Source organism: Eublepharis macularius, chromosome 4 (assembly GCF_028583425.1).
Source record: "Eublepharis macularius isolate TG4126 chromosome 4, MPM_Emac_v1.0, whole genome shotgun sequence".
Classification (NCBI taxonomy): Eukaryota; Metazoa; Chordata; class Lepidosauria; order Squamata; family Eublepharidae; genus Eublepharis; species Eublepharis macularius.
Genome location: NC_072793.1, coordinates 10639494 through 10649958, shown reverse-complemented (window position 1 = coordinate 10649958; position 10465 = coordinate 10639494).

The following is a 10465-nucleotide window of genomic DNA, read 5'->3' as shown; positions in this document are numbered from 1 at the left end:
CAAAGACCTGCAGCCCATTGGCTGATCCAAATTCTTTCATTTGGTCAAGTGGTTCTCCAAACCAAATTGTAAAGTGATACCTCCCCTTTCTTCCCTTCCCTCTCCAACTTCGCTTGGAACTTGACCTCCAGACGTGCCACTCGTCCTGCCTTTGAAGCCAAATTCAGAGACCACGTGTCTGACATCACGTGGCCTCTGAGGGGGGGAATTGTTGCCAAGTAGCCCCCCTCTCCTGCACTATGGCCTGCCATGGACTGTGTTTGGGTTTCCTGCGTTGCTGTTTCACTGCTACACCAAAGACTGCCTTGCACGTGTGCACTTTAACACACATGTCTATTTCCTGCCTGTTTACTGTCTGCCACGGACTGTGCCTGTATTCTATTCCTGCTATGGACTATCCCTATTCCTGCCTCAGCTTGGGACTAAAGCTATGAACTAGAGCTACACTAAAGGTTCTCTCTCTGGGCAGCACTGCCCATGCCAGTATCCTGACTTTCCTGCGTGTCTGGACTCCACTACACGTATCTGTTTCCTGCCTACGCTCTTTGCTACAGATTACCCACACCAGGCTGCTTCTGTCTCTGCTATGGACTGTGGTGTACATACTGTTTCCTGCCTCCATGGAAGCCTGCCTCACTTGGGCCCAAGCCAGGCTGTTAGCAGCCAGGTGCCAGCCAGGGAAACCTCCAGCGTGCCTGACCAGGCACCCCCTGGCCAGTCCCGTCTGGAGCCTCCTGCGGGCCGGTCACCCAGCTTGCCCCCACTACCGGGCAACCTGATAGCAAGCCTCAGCCATGCCCAGCCAGCAACCATGTTCCCGGGCAGTCAGAAGACCAGCCTGAACAGCCTGCTGAGAGAAGCCATTTCGGAGAAGCGAGCAGACCACGTCCACAGCGGTGAGCCTCACCTTGCTCTGCATATCTTAACAGCCGCCCCAGAGAAGAAGCTAAGTGCTGAGCACTTAGAGAATGCATCTCAAAGCAGCCTCCGCATTCCAGAGATGATGAAGACAGGACCAGCCCTGTTCGCTGGAACATCCATTCAACACGCCTGGATCTCCCCCTCCCTCCTTTGTCCCCTCTTCCCAAGGTGTCACAATAATATAATCAGATTCCTAAAGTGGCCCATCTAGGGTAGTTGTAGAACCATTAAAACCTTTGTTTCGCCCATGAGAACCACTAGGAACTGCACCAGCCCCAGGGTACGTTTTGGGGTATTTAAGCCGGTCTCCCAGGCCACATGGTGCGCGTGCCATTCCTATCCAGACTCCTTGCTGTCACCCTATATTGGATCTAGTGCAGGCATTAGACCACCTCATCTCGCTGCTACGTCTTTGCTCCACGTCCGGATTGTGAGTATACCCAGCTTCATCGCTCTCAAGTGGGCTACCCCGCTAATGCAACTGTCTCTATTTTCCTATTCTATTTTCCTACCTCTTGTGTGTAATCTTGTATGCGTGTGCTGGTTCAGACATACACCACATTATTTAGTAAAACACGTATCGTTATTTAGTCTGCCTCTTTATTGCATGAGCGTCTGCAGAAGGACCCCGGTATATATTGGTTAAAAGATCCACACTAAATTTAGTTCCAGACTGCTAGCTAATTCCCCATTCAAATAGAGCAGTTCTGGTAACAAGCTAGTTTCAATTATTTTGATTGTTCACCGCTGCAGCTCCTCCCTCGACTTGCATAGGGTTTTTTTTGTCTCTGAGGATCACCTATCCACACACAAAGCCTTTTGGGTGACCACAGAGGTTGCTGGGAGGGGGGAGGAGGAGAAGGTAGGAAAAGATCTACTTTCCTGAGCATAATGGCAGTGAGATGTAACCCATAATGTATATTTTTGTTTTTGAAAAGGCAAAGTAGTTGTGGCACTCCAGGGGTGGATACACTTTGTTTCTGGAAGCTACTTTATTCAAAAGCCTTGGGAGCGATTAGTCACAAAATGGTATTTCAGCTGGTGCAGCCAATCACAAAACGGGGGCCAGTATAAAAATTATAATGTTAAGGGAATGTCTGCATTGCTTAGGTGGGGAAGAGCCAAAGCAAACTACCACAAGTACCCATCCCAGGCTGTAATTTGCCATGCACGGGGGAAATATACAGTTACCTCTAAGTTTTCCCTGGAAGAGAAAAAATAGCATTTTTGATGCTGAGGAAGAGTCATTAGCATGCTCCTATACCAGGGCTCATTTTGAGGGGGAACATGCAGGAACGCAGTTCCGGCAGTTCCACAAAGAGGTCACATGTCAGGTGGCCCCACCCACCTGACTCTTGGCCATTTTGGGCCTGTTTCAGCCTGGATTGGGGCCGAAATGGCCCAGATCAGGCCTCTGATGGGTGGTGGATCACTCTCCCACTCAGCTGCAGCCCGATCCTGACCATTTTGGGCCCCTTTTTGGCCATTTTCAGCCCCTTTTGCCATTTTGGGCCCAATTTTGGCCCTGAATGGCCAGGATTGGGTCCAAAACAGCCAGAATAGATGATGTCAGGGGGTGTGGTATATGCAAATCAGTTATGCTAATGGCATACTTCCGGTGATGGCAAAATGACCCCTGTCTTATACCATCCAGAGCAAGGGTGCGTGTGTGCACATATAAAGGAGGAAGAGGAGGACTGTAGTGTTGCCACATTCCTTCTGGAGACAGGAAATCTTCCACCTGCCACCCTGCCACCACTGTTTACTGCTGCTCAGCTGGAGGTGGGTGGCAGGAGGTAGGTGAGCCCATCTGTGGGGAGGGCGGGGTATAAATCAAATCAAATAAATAAATAAAATAAAAATAGTGGGCCAAAAGGGGGACATGATTGGCATCCCTGGTGTGATTATGCAACTTCCAGTGTGAACCAGAGTGACATGATCATGTTGGGTGATGCTTTGGCATTCACCCAAAATTCTATGGTTAATCAATAGAGTTTGGTGGAATATTGTTCGGAGCATCACCCCCAGCATGATGAGTCACTTCCAGGTTGCCCCAGAAGTTGCATCATCATCCCCCACCACACTGAGTAAGGGCCAAGCTACAAGTATTGAATGACACTTGAGCGGCAAGTGAACAGACTCACGTGTGTATTCCTCCCTGTTCACTTGCCACTCAAGTGTCATTCGTCACTTGTAGCTTGGCCCTCAGTCCCCGTGTCTCCCGTTCCCAACAGTTGCCAGGCCTACAGGAATGGCAACCCTACAGGAAAGGCAGACGGGAAAGGGTGCTGGTACTGTTGTTTTCCCACACAAAGCCAAGGTGTTTGTGTGTGCTTTGCCTTCACATGAAAGAAGAAGAGGAAAGAAATTGCAGCAGTAGTTTTATAGGGAAGGACAGGGCTTTTTTTCAGCCAGAACATGGTGGAATGGAGTTCCGGAACCTCTTGAAAATGGTCACATGGCCGGTGGCCCCGCCCCCTGATCTCCAGACAGAGGGGAGTTTAGATTGCCCTCCGCACCGTTGATGTGGAGGGCAATCTAAACTCCCCTCTGTCTGGAGATCAGGGGGCGGGGCCACTGGCCATGTGACCATTTTCGATGAGGGCGATTTACACTTTCAAAAACTCCCCCCTTGTTCCAGCTGACCCAAAGTGACATCATTGTGTGGTCCGGAGTTCCACCACTGAGTTCCACCACCTCTTTTCCCAGAAAAAAAGCCCGGGGGAAGGATAAGAAAGTGAATTCAGCAGCACTGTAAGAAGGGCAGAGGACTCATTGTTTGGAGACTGACTGGTAATTCCAGAGTGACCTTCTGCCCACCTCTGCTCTAATTTATCACACATTTGAGGTTCTTCTCAGTGTGTTAAATCATGTAAAAAATGGGGAAGATGGGGCTTTATTCACTGTCTTGCCCAAACTGGAAAAGGAACCCAAGCTGTAGCAGGAATGATGGATGTGCATACATACATTTGTGTTTGGATCAGGCCTCCTGTGACATTCTTCAAACAGATACTGTTTTTCTTGCCATGACCCCCCACGAAGGGGTCTGTGGACTGTAGGTTCGTGGGGATTCAGTGAAATCTCTGTTGGAAATGGATGATAATCCACGTCAAAGAACTGTGGTCACTCTCATGATGATCATAGGGTGGGATAAGGAAGGAGTAGCGAAGGGTTCATGGTTCAGCCAGTTTGAAGTAAAAAAAATAATAAAAAATACATGACAAAATGAAGTTGCCTTAAAATGAATCAACCCATCAATGGCTGTTTTCACACTGCTTACTGGCCACGGAACATCGCGGCAAGCTCCCGGAACGACAGCGTCTTCCTGGCATGATTTCACGCGAGAACTGCCATTCTCGCGCAAAATTGCACCAGGAAGACGCTGTCGGTCCGGGAGCTTGGCGCGATGTTCCGTGGCTGGCAAGCAGTGTGAAAACAGTCTATCTATACTGGCTGCTGTGACTGACTGCTACTCTCCAGGGTTTCAGACCTCATCACAGCACCTGCAACCTGATCCTTTTGACTGAAGATGACACCTCTGCACGCAAGGCAGATGCATTTGCACCCTCACCCACTTGTGAGCAGATGCTGTAGACTGATCTCTCTTTTGTGCAATAGTTAAGTATCAACTTTTTCACTCGGTATCAGCTGATCTCCAAAATGCTTCTTGGCAGCAATAGGCAAACATGGAAGATGCAAGTTTGAAACAGGGGGGCATTTCCAGAACAGCAGTGACATAGCAGTAAATACCAGTGTACCTCTCATCATCTTTGTCTTTGTAAGGGACATCTTGTATCTGACCCATCCAGGCATGTTTTCCAGATATGGAAGGCTTCAATGTACAAGATGCCTGGGGTACAGGGGATACCAATAAGCAAAGAGCTGGTTGGAGAAAAACAATGGACTGGATCCTACAACCAGGTACTTCCTTCAGCAGAGGAGATTTGGGCTGATTCCTTTTTCCACTGTGAACCCTCCCCCCCCCCACACACATCATGCCCTGTGCTGGGGAGCTACAGTGAGAAAGTTGGGAAAGTTCTGTCCAGTTTGTGGATTCTAGGATTTTAATCACAGTGGGATGTCTTGATGTCAAAAGAGCACCAATTCCATTCCCTTCGGTCTTTCCTGAAGCCTACAAAGGTCTATTCAACGGGACTTCCTCCCCAGGAAGAACATAGTGCTGCAAAGCTGTAAGTAGAAATCAGGAACCTTGACTTTTATAACTTTATCCGCCAAACCCCGACAGTCCAATGGTCAAATGGCATTTATTCCTTGCTCAGAAACGGGGGATAGGAAGTTATGTGACTGAGGCCGGAATACACAAGACCAAAGTTTCTTTTTCTGCAATATTCCATGAGACAACAGGATCGCAGCAGTTAATTGGGGGGGGGGACCCTTACCCACATCCATTCACTTGATTTCTCTGATGCAGTGCTATTACCAAAAATAAAATACAGCATTTAATTAAATGAATTCATTCCAGCAGAAGAGCGGAAAGAGAAAGTTAAGGTGATTCATCCCGCTGTCATCTAGCAGGAAAAAAAATAAAAGCAAGATACAACAAAGGATAAATGATTGATGTCTCACACACAGCAAAGCACCAAGATGGATCCGTCCGAGTTCAGTACGAATCCAGCAAAGCTAATAGGCTGATTTGGTGTCATTCCATTGATTTAGTGAAGTGACTCTGAATTGACACCCACGGTTAAGTCTATCAGTTTCATAGGAATGGCTGTTAATACAGATGGTTACCCAGCTGGCTTCATCCCAATGGCGCCAGATTCCGTTCCATTGGCTCCACTTGTAGCCCTCTTTGACTGCTGTGATTCAAGCTAATGGTAACTCCATTGAGCCTAAAGGAATGAAGCTATTGTAGTGAAGAGACTTTAGAGTCACTTTGACATGCTTCTGTTGATGCAGGTACACAGTTTTTCTGGACTGGTGTGGCTTTTTGTTTACTATAGCAGTTTTAGTAGAGAGACTCCAAAAATCAAATCACACCAATATATCTGAAAAAAAGGATCTGCCCCTAGATACGTCAACACTGCAGGAAACATAGGTGTGTTTTGAACATCACTTCAGGTGGGAACATCTGCATGCCCAACTGCTCACAAATACTTCCTTCCAGCTCCCCCTGTCTTTTGACTTCATCAGCTCTCATTCCGATAGTTCTTTCCCATCTGTGCAGGTCTTATGCAGCACGGTTCCTTCTGGAACTGCCTGCATAGCAGACAAACCGATCTGTACTTGCGCATCTTTTCCCCCTCAGAGGTAGATAAAAGAGCATAAGAATTGCCATGCAGGGGAAACTGAAGGGTCCATCTAGTACCATGATGAAGACCTTGAATGGGTCAGCCCATGGGTCTATCGAGTCCAGCCTCCTGTTTGCAACAGTTTCTGGCCAGATGCTTTTGAGTAGTTTGCAACAGCATTCTCCCATCATTTGCTTTCCTACAACTAACATTTAATGACATGCTGCCTTTGAACCTGGAGATTCCATTCAGCTACCATCACAATTGATATACTTATCTTTCATTATCATGTCTAATCTCCATTCAAAGTCATCTTTTAGCCATTACATCTAGTAGTATTTGAATTCCATCCTTTGATTATTCATTTCCTTTTGTCTATCCTGATTTTACTACAGATCAGTTTGACTAGGCCCTGAATTCGGTTATTATGAGGGAGAAAAAGTACTTTCCATCCATTTTTTACATAACTTACAATTCTGTACATTTCTATTATATCCGTTCCCCAGTTTGTGTCATTTCTAAACCAAAAATCCTCATACATTTCAGTCTGTCCTCATGTGGAAGATGCTCCAACCCACTGACCAATTTATTTGCCATTTTTCTGTTCCAGGATATCCTTTTTGAGGAGGTGACCAAACTATACGCATACAATTTATGTAAAGGCATTATGCAACTAACTGTTTAACACGGAATTTGCCTTATTCATCCATGCACCACACTAACCGTGCACTCTTCTTAAGCAGAGTTTCACCCTTCTAAGTCCATTGAAGTCAATGGGCTTAGAAGGGTGTAAGTGTTTAAGATTGTACTGTTAATTGATGTTTTAATTGAGCTGTCTACCATGACCCCAATGTATTTTTCCTGATTAGTAGTCACAACAGCCGGTTGAGATACCATTTGTGTTCTGAGATATTTACCCCAGTTGGGATTTTTGCTCCAGTGTTCATAAGTTTCTTCTTTCTTGCATTGAATCTCATTTTCCATTTTCTTGCTCATCCGTCTAATTTGAAGAGATCTTTTTGGTGCTTTTTGCAGACTGCTTGAGTGTTCGTCTTCCTGGATAATTTGATATCATCTGCAGACTTGACTTTATCTCTGCTCATGCCTTGTATATGTTTTTTCAAACATTTTTTCAAACATGCTTTCTGTTTTTCCACGAGTTACCAGTCCATGAAAGGAACGGCCCTCTTATTCCATTACTAACAACTTTACTGAGGAGCTTTCGGTAAGAGATTTTTTAAAAAGCTTTTTGGAAGTCTGTGCCATTGCCCCTATCTACATGTCTTTTGACACTTTCTAAACATCATAAATTTTGTTGAGTCAGGACTTCTTTTGCAAAAACAATGATGATTCTTCATCAGCAAACTAGGCTTGTTCTTCTATATGTTTAATAATTCTCACCTTAACAATGGTTTTAGTAAATATATCGGGGATGGGCCTGTCATTTCAGGCTTCCTCCTAGATCCCATTTCAAAAACTGGTGTTACAGTAGCTTCTTTCCAGTCCTTCAGTAGGGAGAGTGATTCTAATGATGCAATAAAAGATCAATTATATATGAAAGACAGGAGCCAAATCATTATTTATGGTCACCAACCGAAACTTGAACTCCGTCCTGAGTCTTCCAGCTCACATACCAAAGAGTGAGATGGAGAATTCCTATACTGCAAATTTCTTGTGCTGTTTTGCCTACTTCAAAGCTTAGCAGGACAAAAAGCAGTCTTCTTCCACACCATCAATTCACCCGTACGTGCCAGAAGACTTTGGAAAGAGGAAAGGAGCTCCCTCCATTTTTATCGTTTCTCCTTTGAAACTACTACATTTAGCCATCCAAAAGTGAGATCCTAGAACCTGACTTGAGAGCTGCTATAGTGTAGAGGTTAAGTGGTTGGGCTGCATATCCACACTCTACTGGTTTGAATCCCACTACTTCCATGAGCTCAGTAGGTGGACTTGGGTAGGCCATTCCTCTCAGCCCCAGCTCCCCAGCTGTATTGTGGGGATAATAATAACACTGACATTGTTCACCGCTCTGCGTGGGGCACTAATCTGTCTAGAAGAGCGGTATATAAGCATGCAGTTACTATATAAGTGTACAGTTATTACTCCCAAATATTGAGCCTCTGCAAAATATCTATCTACCTTCCATAATCTTTAATCACCTAACATCCCTATTCTAATGTATCTAAAGAAGTTTGCATTGTTTGTTTTCATGTTTTTAACAGCAATCTCTTCAAAAAAATTCTTCTTTTTTCTCTTTTGTCAGCTTAACATTTGTTTTGCCATGGTTTGTGCTCCTTTTTATTGTTTTAATTTGAATGAGGCTTTCACTTTTTAAAAGAAAGTCTTCGTGACAGCTTCCTTGTCTCTTCAGACAGAAGGCATTTCACAAGCAAGGCAAGGTGGAAATGGGTGTTCTCAGGGCTTTTTTTTAGCTGGAACACGGTGGAACGGAGTTTCAGCACCTCTTGAAAATGGTCACATGGCTGGTGGCCCCGCCCCCTGATCTCCAGATAGAGGGGAGTTTAGATCGCCCTCCGCACCGCAACTCCCCCCTTGTTCCAGCTGACCCAAAGTGACATCACTGCATGGTCCTGGAAATGTGTGCGCACTTGGTGCGTGCACATGTGGTACCAGGGGCACCACTTCCCGCCAGGAGTTGCCCCCAGTGCTGGCAACCCACTTAGTTCCACCACCCCTTTTTCCAGATAAAAAGCCCTGGGTGTTCCCCAAACAGTCCCGTTTTCATAGACAGGTGAAAGAAGGTGACAGGTGAGGTGTTGTAAAAATACTGAGTGGGGAATCCAGGAGTGCTGATCTATACAGGTGCACATAACCTGTTCCAGGAACTGCCTCTTCAGAAGTAGGTCCAGGGCAAAGTCGTCGCTAGGACTTATTTACAGCCTTGCAGCTTAAAAGACGACTCACAACAATGAACTTGCCGGGGAGAAGTGACAGGTATTTGTCTCCTGCCGATGTGTCCTCTGCCAGTTTAACAGTACCACTTACTAACCGGAGGTTTGCACTTGAGGATCAAGCCTCCCTGCACAAGAGAGAGAAAGGGGAGGGTGCCAAAAGGCATCTGGTTTGGCTTCTCAACCTTGCCTTACCAGGCCATTGAGAGAATTATGGAGCTACTACATGTGATGTGCTTTGAATGCTCTAAAGACCTCTCTATTGTTAGCCTGTTGTCTACCCCGGATTACACTGATCTGCCTGGGAATATTGGTGTTGAGCCCCATTGTGGGCATGCAGCCTGTGGTGTATTGGCTGTGTATATTTCAATTGTATCTATCGCTGAGATTGCACAAAGAAAAATTAATCTGGGAGCGGATTCAAATGCTTTACTCTTACTGGTTGACACCACATCTCTCCGCAAGATTCTCTAGTTTCTAAACAGTGAACCCTACTGCCCTAATCATCCTGTCCTAGGGTGAAAAAGGCAATCCCTAAAGAGCTGACTTTCAGCTCCAGACAATAGAAATTGAATGAGGACCCCTTCTTTTCTTGCGGGGTGTGTGTGTGTGTGTGTGTTAAGGCAATAGTGTAAATTTAAACTGGTCAGTGATCCAAATCCCAGGATGCCTGCCATGTTTCCCAGTATCTCTTTCTCACACACTCATATACGTGTGCAGACACATACGTGAACAAGTATGCAGCAAAAACACTTCTTTTCCCACATGGAAGTACCCACACAGTCCCCCTTCTCTCCCTTCTTTCTCTGTGAGTTGAAGACCTTCAAGGCAGCTGCTTAGAGGAACTGGGAGAGAATGGGATGCGCCACCTTTTCATTTCTGCTGCTTTTCCAGAACCCTGGGACTAGGCCTCTAGGCTGGCCAAGGACAAGCCACAGAGAGCCAAGCTACAAGTGATGAATGACACTTGCCTGGCAAGTGAACAGACTCACATGTATTCCTCCCTGTTTGCTTGTGCTCCACTTGCACTCCACTTGATCACTATGTGATCACTATGTGATCAAGCGGAGTGCAAGTGGAGTGCAAGTGGACAGGGAGGAATACATGTGCATCTGTTCACTTGCCGTTCAAGTGTCATTCGTCACTTGTAGCTTGGCCCAGAGACGAGGAAGGGGCTAGATTATTTGCACCACAGAAGGAGACGAAAGGGCAACGATAATGTGTAAAGAATAGTTTGGTCTTTCGACCGTGTGCTAGATAACACAGCCACCAGCAGCACGCAACTCATGAGCACACTGCAGAGTATTACATGTGTTATCAGCTGATCTATGGGCCTGCCACAATTTCCACTAGGGAAAACAGCATGAGGAGGAATGGTGG